The sequence below is a fragment of the Oryza sativa genome, chromosome 3, assembly GCF_034140825.1.
Source record: "Oryza sativa Japonica Group chromosome 3, ASM3414082v1".
Taxonomy (NCBI): Eukaryota; Viridiplantae; Streptophyta; class Magnoliopsida; order Poales; family Poaceae; genus Oryza; species Oryza sativa.
In genome coordinates this window covers 11212651-11224619 of record NC_089037.1, presented here as the reverse complement: position 1 = coordinate 11224619, position 11969 = coordinate 11212651, and the positions used below count along the sequence as shown (strand labels likewise).

Below are 11969 nucleotides of genomic sequence, written 5' to 3'. Positions count from 1 at the left end.
GGCGAGGGGGGTTGAGCGGCGGACGGCGGAGGCAGCGTGTGAGCGCGCGGCGGCCGGCGAAGCGGAGGCGCGGAGCTGCGGTGGCCGGCGGATGGGGAGCGGCGCCGGGACGTCGTCGACAGGCGAGGATCGGCGGGGAGAAGGGGTGCCAGGACGGGAGGCAGCTGATGGGGAGGACAACCGACGAGCAGCGGCCGACGGGGAGACGGGACGGCGTGCATGCCTATCCGGGCTGCCAAATATTCGAAGCAATGGTACCTGCGGAAGATGAGATAGGCAATCAACCATTCAATTCACCGCACCGAACACTGTTGTTTCCACCGACAAAACTCGCATGGCCCGGAGATCGCTGATGCACAGAACTGTGGCTTCCCTAGCATGAATTTCCATGTAACTTGGGACAGGATGATTGTTGTTAGCTTGCTTGACACCGGAGTTGGCTGACGGATGCCTGGTTTCGGTCTGGCCACAGCTGTTGCGCTATCGAAATCTCCTACTCCATGCAGTAGCTGGTGTGGCACATGTGAGTGACTTCAGGAAAGGAGGACATGGACGGAGGCGATCTTGGTGGCGGCGCAAACGGGGCAAGCGTCAACGGCGGCCTCGCAGGCGCCGCACAGGCACAGGCGGCAGCACGGACGCCTCCGTGACACGGCAGGCCTTGCACGACGTCGCCCCGGACACCGCGTCGGTGGCAGTGGCGGCGGCGCCGCCGCCTGGGGTCTCGAAGCAGCACGACTGCGCATCCTCGGCGTCGCCCTCCCCCGCGGTGGCGGCGACGGCATAGGGGGACTGGAGGAGCTAGTCGAGCATCGCGCGGAGGCCGGCGGCGACAGCCTCGTGGCTCTTGGCAACGCCCATCCACGCCTGCCCTTCCGCGCTCATCTGGCGGAGCTTCTCCTCCAGCTCCGCGTTGCGGCAGCGTGCGCGATCCAGCTTGGCCTCCGCCGCACGCGTCCTCCCTGTTGTGGCGCGCGCCGCGGCCGCCACCAGCGCCCGGACGTGCCGTCGCTGCGCTTCCTCCAACCCCGCGTGCATCCGCTCGGCTTGCACGGCATCCACCAAACACCGACACCGATTAAACACCACTCACCAAACACAAACAGAGGAGGCCGGCGGCGTGAGCGGGTGCGTGGCCTCGTCGTAGGTGAAGAAGAGCGAGGCGTTGGTTGTCGGGATGGGAGGCCTGTTCCCACGTCGCCGCCGCCACCGCGTCGCCTGTCGCCAGCCTAGAGAGAGGTAAAGTGAGACAGAGAGTAAGGACGAAGGGAAAGAGAGAGATAGTGATGACGTGGCACGCTGACATATGGGGCCCACGTGGGTCTCACGCGCTACGTAGGCCAAACCCGGGGACAAAACCACTGAAGCAACTCGGGTGACCGGTTTTGTATAGTTAAGGGATCTCGCATATTTGTTTTTGTGGTTTGAGGACGTTTGTTAATCCCGATGATAAGTTGAGGGACCTTCGGTGTACTTTTTCCAATTCCGGCACCCCGGTTCTGTTCCCGTATGGGGCCGACGAACTGAGCGGATCTGCCGGGAAGAATCGTTGGGCTTGATCAGACGAAGAAGGCCCAAAATGGAATGGCCGGGCCCGTCAGGAGGAAATAAAAGAGACATGGAAAAGTTCGAGTAGGCCCCGCATATGCTCGCCGAAATAGGAATAAGTTCACTTCATGACCCTCAAATGTGATCGAACCCTAAACCACAAAACCGGATATCTCGACCCCCAAACTCCTAAAACCGGTGTAATTTAACCACCTCGACGGTTTTGTTAACGTGGCGTCTACGTGGCGATATTGGTCTTCGTTCCATGTGGCGTTGACATGGCACTTATGTGACAGTAGAATTAAAAAATATATATGGAACCATTAGTCATTCAAAAAAAATAAATGTGGGCCCACTGACATTTGCTTCGTTCTTCCTCCTCCCTCTCTCCCTTCTCTTTCTTTCTCTCCCCTTCTTCCCCTTCGGCCGGCGGGCGGGAGGGCAACGAGAGCGAGCGGCGGCGGGCGGCGACGAACGCGCACGGCATCATTATCTGACTGCTCCCCACCACGCGCACGTCGCCGGCGGCCTCGCATGTGTCGGAGCGGCGGCTCGTCTCGTAGCACACCGGCTTGGCCCCATCGCCGCCGCCCGGTGGGCTTCGCCGGAGCGGCGACCTCCTCCGCTGCAGCATCACGAGGAGAATCAGTTTAATTAGATCTGGTCGCGGAATCTCGCAGCCGAATCCACGCCATTCTTTAGCGCAAAACTCCAGAAAGCCCAAGAAATAAATTATGAACCAGGATAGCAACTCGCCGGGAGAAAAAAATTCAAGAAATAAATTATGGATGCTTCGATTCCTTTTCCTTTTTTTCTTCTCCTCTAGTCCTTGTTTGAACTAAAGCCAAATCGAAAGAACGGATATGAAATCGCCAAGAACGAATCAGCCAAGCCAGCTCAAGCAATGCGCTGCACTGCGCCGCTCACGCGCGAGCAGATCCAAGAAACACATCTCGTAATTACCAGCTGCCGACGACAACGACGAGGACTAGTCGCCGGATTCGGTGTTGACGACGACGTGATTGGTGGTGACGACGAGCTTGGATTCGTCGGCCACGAGCTTGAGGGCCTCGCCTCCATCACTAGCTGCGAAGGAGAACCTCCAAATCAGCTCTCGCCTCTCGCCATAGCAGCATCCAACAAAACAATTAACAGCGGCGGCGGCGGCGGCGAGAGGAAGAAGAGGAGGATGGGGGAGAACCTGGCGCGGATGATGGAGAGCGCGATGAGGGAGGAGAGCATGAGTGCCAGGACAGCCGCATTCCTCAGCCTCCTCCTCGGCTCCCCTCCTCACCTCGCCGAGCTCCTCGGCTTCTTCTTCTTGCCTCCCTTTCTCCCTCTCCTCAGTTGCCGAGCTGGGAAGCTGAGCTGAGCTGAGCAGGTGGGTATGGGGATTAGTAGCAGCACCGGCGAGAAGCTCTCCTCCTCCGGGCGGTGGTGGTGGCGGGCGCCGGAGATGGGGAGTAGGATTCCGGGCTCCCAGCCCTCGCCTGCCCTCCCGCCTGCCGCCGCAGTTCCGGCCTCGCCGCCCGCCGCCGCTCGTTCTCACTGCCCTCCCGCCCGCCGGCCGAAGGGGAAGAAGGGGAGAGAAAGAGAGAGAAGGGAGAGAGGGAGGAGGAAGAAGGAAAGCACTGCCACGTGGGCCCCACATATCAGTGGGCCCATATTTCTTTTTGTGTGAATGACTAATGGGTCCCACTCATATTTTTTAATTCTACTGCCACGTAAGTGCCACGAGGAACAAAGACTCGGTCAATATTGCCATGTAGGCGCCACGTCAGCGAAACCGCCCTCCAAAACCGCCGAGGGAGTCAAATTGCACCGGTTTTAAGAGTTTGGGGGGGGGGGTCAAGATATCCGGTTTTCTGATTTAGGGCCATGGATTAGATTTCGATCACTTTTGAGGGTCACAAAGTGAACTTATTCCGCCGAAATAATACTGTTGTTCCGGGGTACCACGCGCTGTCTCCAGAATCGCTAATTCTCTCACGCGCGTATCAGGCCCAGAAGGCCCAGTGCCGGCCCGCTAGCGCACGCCTCCCACGTCTTTTTTTTACCGATATTTTTCTTTTTTACCCACTTTTTTCTGAATATTTTTTTAATCTTTTAGCATGTTTTGAGTTTGAAAGTTTTTAAATTTTGAGCTGAAAGTTTTTAAATCTCGACTTGAAAGTTTTCAAATCTCAAGTTGACAGTTTTCAAAATTTTCAAATCTGGACTTAAAAGTTTTCGAATATCGAGTTGAAAGTTTTCAAATTTCGAGTTGAAAATTTTTAAATCTCAAATTGAAAGTTTTCAATTTTTCAAATCTGGACTTGAAAGTTTTTGAATCTCAATTCTCGAGTTGAAAGTTTTCAAAATTTGACTTTAGAATTTAAAACTTAAATCGAAAGTTTTCAAATCTAACTTAAAAAATTTTCAATATGTTAGTAAAAAAATCTCCAAAAAAAAATCTCCAGAATCTTTCCTAATTACTATCATTAGTGTTAAGTATATTACTAATAGAGGTAGTTAAGACTTAAGAGGGGAGTGCTCGCTAGCGACACGCACGCGCTAGCTAGGAGCCCCCCGCTGTCTCGCCATTTCATGGCTTAGTAACATCTAAGAAATATCGGAGTGATCGTGATCGGCGTCGAACCAACATCTCATGAATTTTTGCAAATCATGAAACTTTAAGCATGCCTTTAAGCATTCCCATCGACGTAAGATCAGATTAAGGAGTTAATTACTACTAGCAAATAGTATTAGGAATGACCTAATATTAAATAATTAAAAGGGGTGAGACTTTAAACCCAGGTCGTCTTTAAACCCAGGTCGTCTAGCCCATCACCTTATGAAGCTAGCCAGAAGACTAATGGACGTTTTTCGGAGTTAATTAGTGCTAGAGTGCTTAAAGTTCTAAAAGTTTAATATGATCTTACATCAAAATTTTATGACCAAAGGGTTCGTTGTGGTTGGAGGAAGTTTGTAGGACGGATTAAGGGTGTCTTTGGCACCCCTTTTTCTCAACCCATCTCTCTCGTTTTCCACGCGCACGCTTTTCAAACTATTAAACGGTGTACTTTTTGCAAAAAAGTTTCTATACAAATGTTGCTTAAAAATCATATTAATTCATTTTTTAAAAAAATAGCAAATACTTAATTAATTACGTGCTAATGGACTGCTCTGTTTTTCGTGTTACTATTCCGGGTTGGGAACCAACATATGCGAACACACCCTAAGAGTTCAAAGGGATGGGACTATTAATGATTCTGTTTGGTTAGGAGACTTGAGAGTTTTGGTAGGATAAGATAGAGAATTGAGGGAGTAGGGATGGTAATTGGAAGCAAAATCCTTAAATCTCAACCATTCATTTTTTATTTAAAATTTAATCTTCAATAAACTTCTTATCGAGTCCCGCCACCTCTATTAAAGAAGAGGTTGAGACTAAAAATTAAATTTTCATGTTAATCTCACTGGTCACTATCAATTTTTGGAATGATTACTGGCTGCTAAACAAGCCTCTCTGCTAACAATTTCAAGCCCTGCATTTTCACTCTATGCACAAACTTGTCTCTGTTGTAGTGACAATTCAAATGGGGCTGAGCGAATCCTCGGTGCCACGCCTTTCTTCGGCTGTAGAGCAGCAATTGACACGCCGCCCAAACCCTGACAGATCAACAAGATCTCAAAAAATAGCTGTCCCCGATAGATTTACTGGAGCTCTCACCACCAAGCAAGCCTATGAGCTCCTGCTACCTTCATCTCAAATGGACAAGAACTGCCCCCCCCCCCCCCACCCCCGAAGATACATTTTTTTGTTGGCTTCTATCAAAAGAGCGCCTACCAACAAAACAAAAAAGAACCTGCATGCTAAGACAATTGTCTCATCCCCAACTTGTGATATCTGTGGACTCAACGATGGAACGGCCAGCCACCTTATACCTGCTGTGCCCTTTCACCTGCAACTTCTGGGCAGCCCTCTTTATTGACCCTGGAATCTCTGATGTACGAGATGTCGGCTGCATTTGCCCCCTGCAACTGCAACCATACCGGTGGCGCACCATCGGACCTTCTTTTTTTTTTTTTTGAGAACCATCGGACCTTCTTCTTGCTCTGCTGGTGGTGTATGTGGAACCGCTGACACGATGTCATCTTCAGAAATGAGCAACCTTCCCTACGACTACTCCTTCAACGCTGTTTTGATGAAGCTAACTTGTGGGCTGAGCGTATCCGGCGCCCTGATCAGATTGTAGTTTCAGCCTGGAAAGAAATTTTCTCCCGTCCTATGCAACTCCAACATATGTAATGGCAACGGCACTGTCGTTCTGCCCGTCCCATATAACCCTCTTTGTAATGAAACCTCTTATCAAAAAAAAATTCAAGTGGGGAATCTCTCCTATCCGGTGATTATCCAAAAAAGATAAGTGATCACTATCAATTTTCTTCCCTCATGTTACCAAACAAATCCGGAATTTCTCTTTCTACACAACTGTTTGCGTCAACATATAGATTTACGGTCAATAATTCTAGGCAGCAAGCAACCAGCCACCACCAGCAGCATCAGCAGCTAGCAAGTTCGCGATATTCGCAAGCCTGCCAGATAATCGTGCCCACGCTGCCGGCGAATGGACATGCATCCCTTGTGGCAAATTCGGCGTGCAGTGGATATGGATTTGCCCACAATCTCTGAATGCAACCACCTGAACAGTCAAATAAGGTCTGCAAGCAAGAACAAAGATTCTTTGCGGCCGGCGAACGACTTTCGACGGCCCGGCGAGAAATAAAAGAACAAGGATTTTGATACTACGCTCCTGTTTTGGCTAGCTGTTTCCCCTGCAAGCACATCTCTCCTTCCCCATCCACTCATCTTTATAAGCTCCAACCAGCGAACCGAAGACACAACACGCATCTAACATCTGTACAGCTACTCGTACTAGCTAATAACTTGTCTGTGTAATTGGCGCTATGGCGTTAAGCAGGAGAACGCGCCATTGCCTGGTATTACTACTTGTCTCCTTGGCATTGCTCCCACTGGGCATGGCTACGGATCCCATTGGCGGCTACTGCTCGGAGTCGGGGACGAGCGATGCTGAAATTAACGGCAAGACGAGGCGGCGCAGCATCAACTCCGTCGTCTCCGACCTCGTCGCCAAGGCGGCCTCCAACGGTGGCTTTGCCACGTCCTCCGCCGGCAAGGGCAACAACGTCTTCTACGGCCTCGCGCAGTGCCGCGGCGACGTCTCCGCCAGCGACTGCAAGGCATGCCTCGTCGAAGCCGCCAATTACACCCTCTCCTTCTGCCACTATGCATCGGACTCCAGGATGTGGTATGCAGCTACGCTAGCTACGGTCCAGTGCGTCAATATTCGACAGATTTTATTCCACTTAAGATACAAATTTTACATCAGTTTTCATCAACATGTTTTTTAAACGGTTGAATGATATATTTTATGAAAATCTTTTCTATATAAAAAGTTGCTTGAAATATTAAATAAATTAACCATGTGTCAATTGGTTTCGTTATTTTTCATGCCCTAACATTGGGCCGGTTCATTTTGATGACATTTTCAACCTTATCAAATTTTGGTAATGTTGTCAAAAAGTGGCTACATTTAGGGCTTGTTTGGTTCTTTACCCTACCAATTCATTGGTAGTACCAAAGTCTAGGCAAATTTTGGCACTACCAAAATATTGGTAGGGCCAATTATTTAGCTAACATTTGGATTGCTATCAATTTAAAGCCAAATTCTTATAGCATAGTGAAGAAACTTCTAGACTATGACCAAATATTTTAGGGGCACTATCAAATATTTGGTCTCAATCCAAACTAACACACAAACTATTCAATTTGCCAATAAATTGGTAGGGTATGTTTTTGGCATCAAACCAAAACGGCCCCTAGTTTGCTGCCAAATTTTGATAACTATATAAAAAATCCTGCCAAAATTTTGACAAGTTACCAAAATTTTGGCATTATCAAAATTTGGTAAGGTTTTTTTTTTCATCAAAGTGAACATACCCGTCATCTTCATCTTCATTAAAAACAAATGGTGCCTGGCTGCGTTCTTGGTTATACATTTTACGTTCAATTGGCTGTTGGGTAGGCTTTTCGATTCCACGTCAAATAAAATAAAAACATTAGCACATACTTAATCGAGTATTCATGATTGCTAACTGAAAAATGTTATTTAATTTACAAGTAGCCGTTCCAAGTTACCGTTTAAAACTCAGCCTTTTGCCGTAGGCTTTAATATGGTACTGTATCTTTGTCCCGTGAATAATTTACTTCCTCCGTTTCACGATGTAAAACTTTCTAGCATTGACTATATTTATTTAGATGTTAATAAATCTAGACATATGCATATGTTTAGATTCATTAACATCTATATGTATATGGACAATGCTAGAAAGTCTTGCACTGTGAAACGGAGGGAGTATATATATACTGATTCAAGTTTGCTCTTTTACTCCCTCCGTACTAAAATATAAGAGATTTACGTGATGAGAAAACTATATGTATGTTCCTTTTAGTGACTTGGTTTGATCAAATTGCACTAAAAATTTTGCTTCTTTTAATCTATACCTTCTATATATATATTTGGTACCCACTAGCAAATATTACAAGCTAACACTTAATATAGAGGTATTCCACAGCATCGCCTATTAACCAGTACTGACGGAGCGTGGGGCTTCTCACCGGGAGACCGCGCAGGCCCCCCTTTGCCGGTTCGGCCGGGGGCGCTAAGTGAGGTTCTTCGCCCTCGATCTGAGGAACGTCAGCGAGAGAGAAAGTGCACAAGACACGGGCGACGTAGACAGGTTCGGGCCGCTGAGAAGCGTAACACCCTACTCCTGTGTTCTGGTGGATCTGTGCGTGAAGGAATACCGAGAGCCCCCCGCGAGAGGGAGAGTTCAGGCTCTCGAACCCCCTCCTTTTAGGCCTGGGCCTCCTTTTTATCTGTCAGGGGTCACCACAGGGGCCTCTAGCTGCCTAAGAAGGGAAACATGCTTTTTACAATGAGGGCTAGTCTACAGCCGGAAGTGACCTCTGACAAGCAGAGCACGCGCCTCCTGCCCCGCTCGCCTGCTTTTCCGGTGGACGCCCATTTCAACCTTCATTTAATGGCCAGCGACTTCCTTGTCATACTTGCGCTGAAGCCTGGAATGGATCTGACCGGGACTGACATACCAACTCCAGGAGTTAGCACGCCGGCTCCGGCTAGGGACAAGAGCCAGAAAGCTCTTATCATTCCGACGGGACGGGGCGAGGCGTGTGACAGGCCGCCTGTTGCCACCTAACCCGCGATCTGACCGATCTGTGACCGGTCACACACCGCGACTGGTCACGGACCGGATAAGCGTGCGCTGCGCCGCATTGAATGCAGCGTGGTGCGCTCGTCCAACCTGCTATAAATGCGGTTAGGTGAGCCCCGCTGTGCTCACCTAACCCACACATGTGGCGCCAAAACCGCAGGGGGTCGGGGCGCCCCAGCCCTCGGGGCCGAAACGGGGGCGCCCCAGCCCTCGGGGCCGAAACGGGAGCGGTCCGACCCCTCGGGGAGACAGAGGGAGGGGTGGCCACGTCATCCTCGGGCCCGACCCCCCCGAGGGGGTCAGGCCACGTGGGTGACCGCGGCTATCCAAGCCTCTAGTCACGATACCCCCAGCCCCATGTCACCGACAAGTACTATTCTAGAGTATAATATTGTAGTGTTTAACATGTAAATATGTCAAATCATCTTTCTCACATCATTTTCACAATATTTCAATATTCATTATTTATATAATATTTAACATATATTCATCTATGCGTTTCGCAGCAAAGCACTTGGTATCACCTAGTTTAAATATAAGAAGGCCTATAAGATTTTCTTTTAAAAACTACGATTATGCACGACTGTTTTTTTTATGACGAACTTATATCATGTGTTGTGTGTGACGTACATACATATGTAATTTCAGGTATGACTACTGCTTCATGCGGTACAAGAACGCCAACTTCATTGGACAGGTGGACACGAGGGTGGACGCCAGCGTAAGAATTAGGAAAGAAGAAAACATGGACAACCCTAAGACGTTCCAAAAGGTGGTGGCGAAGACGATGGACAAATACCCCAGGCGGTGGCGACCGCGGGGAGTGCCGCATTGGGAAGGGTGAAGGAAAAATACATGACGTTTGTGAACATCTACGGGCTGTCGCAGTGCACGCGGGATCTAGCACCGCTGGCATGTGCCCAATGCCTGTCGACGGCAGTGTCCGACTTCGGCGACATCTGCAACGCCGCGGAGGGATGTCAGATCGAATACAGCACCTGTTGGGTGCGCTACGAGATTTACCCCTTCTATTTTCCGCTCAAGACTGACGGGCGAGCCACCACTGACATGACGAAGTACACCAAGGTCGTTGTGCACTGATAATTAAGTTTACAACTAGTTATGTAAAGGATTATGTTGTAACGCGTAGCAATATACATATAATTAATTTGTGGGTGAGATCTTATATGACCTCTTTGCCACGATTTGAAATGGTTCTAGAGTTAAGTAAAAAAAAGTTCTAGAGGACGAGGTCTCTTATAATTCTTTGATTTTTCTTGCACATTGTCTACCTCCCGTGTTTGAGTGTCTCCTCTCCTAAGACCCCAACCACTACTACACATCGATGTCTTGCTAACTTCATGGGTTTTTGTTCAACAAAAAACAAAAACCTCATGGGTTTTAACTGTGACTCTGAGGCCGTGGATATTCGACCTGCCCGTTAGTAAAACCGTGCTCTGGGCCCAAACATACAGGCTTCACACCTGTGAGCCAGCTTGTCATCCCGAATCGCCGTGAGACGGTGAGAGTGAGAGGGGGAATAAGATCACTTTGACTCCCTTAACTGACCATCGAATCTAAATCGTATCCCTCAACTGCAATATCAGAAATCTTGACCCCCGAACTTGCAAAACCGGTGCAATTTGACTCTCCTGGTAGTTTAGGGCGGTTTCACTGCCGTGGCGCACACGTGGTAGTGTTGACCTGGTTTTTGTTCCACGTGGCATTGACATGACGCTTATATGGCATTAAAATAAAAAAATATATGCGGGACCCATTTGTCATTCACACAAAAATAAAATTGTGGGACCCACAGACATGTGGGACCGACATGTCATCTTCTCTCTCACTACCCTTCTTCCTCATCTCTCCCTTATCTCTCTCTCTCTCTCCCCTTGACATGAGTCGGCGACGGCGGCGAGCGGGTGCCGGAGTGGTGGCAGCGGTGGGCGGTGGACCTCGGGCGACGAGCGTGGGAGCAGCTCCTCCCTGAAATGGGCGGTGGACCTCAGGCGACGTGCGACGGAATGCGTCGGGGGAGATGGGAGAACGCTCCTCGTCCCAGCTCTGTGTCGTGGGCAGTGAGTTGGGTGGCGGCCGCAGCGTCGACGGCGAGGTGGGCGGTGGCCGCGGTGGAAAGAGAGCGATAGCTCGCTGTTAACAGTGAAATTTGGTAATCGGCAAAGACGTCATCGGCTTAGAATCATTATCGGCTGCAGCATCTCGGAATCAGCCGATGGGAGTTATCAAGTCGCCAATAGTCGGATTCCTGCTATATTCGGTTAAGGAAATCAATCTACTAAAGGAAGCTTATCCCTAAGTGACCGAGTTTAAAGAGGATGCGGTATGTCAGTTTATCTATTAATTAGGAATAGTTTGTTAGTTTCCTTTTATCTTTAGGAAAGTGTGTTTAGTGTCCGATAAGGACTTTATCTTTTCCTTTTTAGTTTCTTTCTTGTCCGACAAGGACTTGTATCAACCCATGGGTATAAATATGTACACCCGGGGTCTATGTAATCTATCTCTATGACCAATACAATTCGGCGCATCGCCACCTTTTACCTTTTCTACTTTATTTTATCGCCCAGTGGGACTTGGCACCCGACGTGGGGCTGCATCGTCTTCGATCTCCGGCGAAGGGATAAGTCCAATGTTCCGTCGGTCCAGGCAATTGTATCGTCTACGTTGGTGTCGTTCAAGGCTGCATCAGTACATTCGACCTCTTGGATTACTCTGCTTTGGATAATATATTTGCCTACCTATTTATCATATGTCTCTGTTAATCTAGTCTTAGCATATCAATTTAGCTCTATCGGCTGCTTCCCGTTTTAGGGTTTCTGCCGGTATCGGCTAAATCGCGTTGCTAGATTAGATTAGCTTAGACATCTACCACCCTGAAAACTCAGTCAACGGCTTGATTGTCTAGATATTATGTTTCTTTTTATACTTAGTGCTGCATCAGTTAAGTTTGATCTACTAAGTCGTGCTTAGAACCATAATCTCTAGCCTGCTTCTTGATTGCCAATAAGGGTTTCATCGGGGTTTCAGTCGGTGAGTTATCTAGACGTTGCATCAGCTCATAAGGATTGCATATACATATAAGTTGGATTTAGCCGATGACAACA

At 48.8% G+C, this 11969-nt stretch overlaps 1 long non-coding RNA gene and 2 pseudogenes across 1 annotated transcript; 1 reads left to right on the top strand and 2 right to left on the bottom strand.

Moving 5' to 3' along the window:
- Nucleotides 1-273: 273 nt before the first annotated feature.
- On the bottom strand, nucleotides 274-1087 carry LOC136355815 (probable BOI-related E3 ubiquitin-protein ligase 2; annotated as a pseudogene).
- A 740-nt stretch (nucleotides 1088-1827) lies between these two features.
- LOC107280361 (uncharacterized) lies at nucleotides 1828-3125 on the bottom strand. The gene is made up of 3 exons (XR_010740278.1): nucleotides 2750-3125; nucleotides 2512-2634; nucleotides 1828-2173 (listed from the first exon to the last, which is right to left on the bottom strand). It is a non-coding gene; the product is annotated as an uncharacterized lncRNA (long non-coding RNA).
- A 3305-nt stretch (nucleotides 3126-6430) lies between these two features.
- On the top strand, nucleotides 6431-10030 carry LOC4332636 (cysteine-rich repeat secretory protein 55-like; annotated as a pseudogene).
- Nucleotides 10031-11969: the final 1939 nt, after the last annotated feature.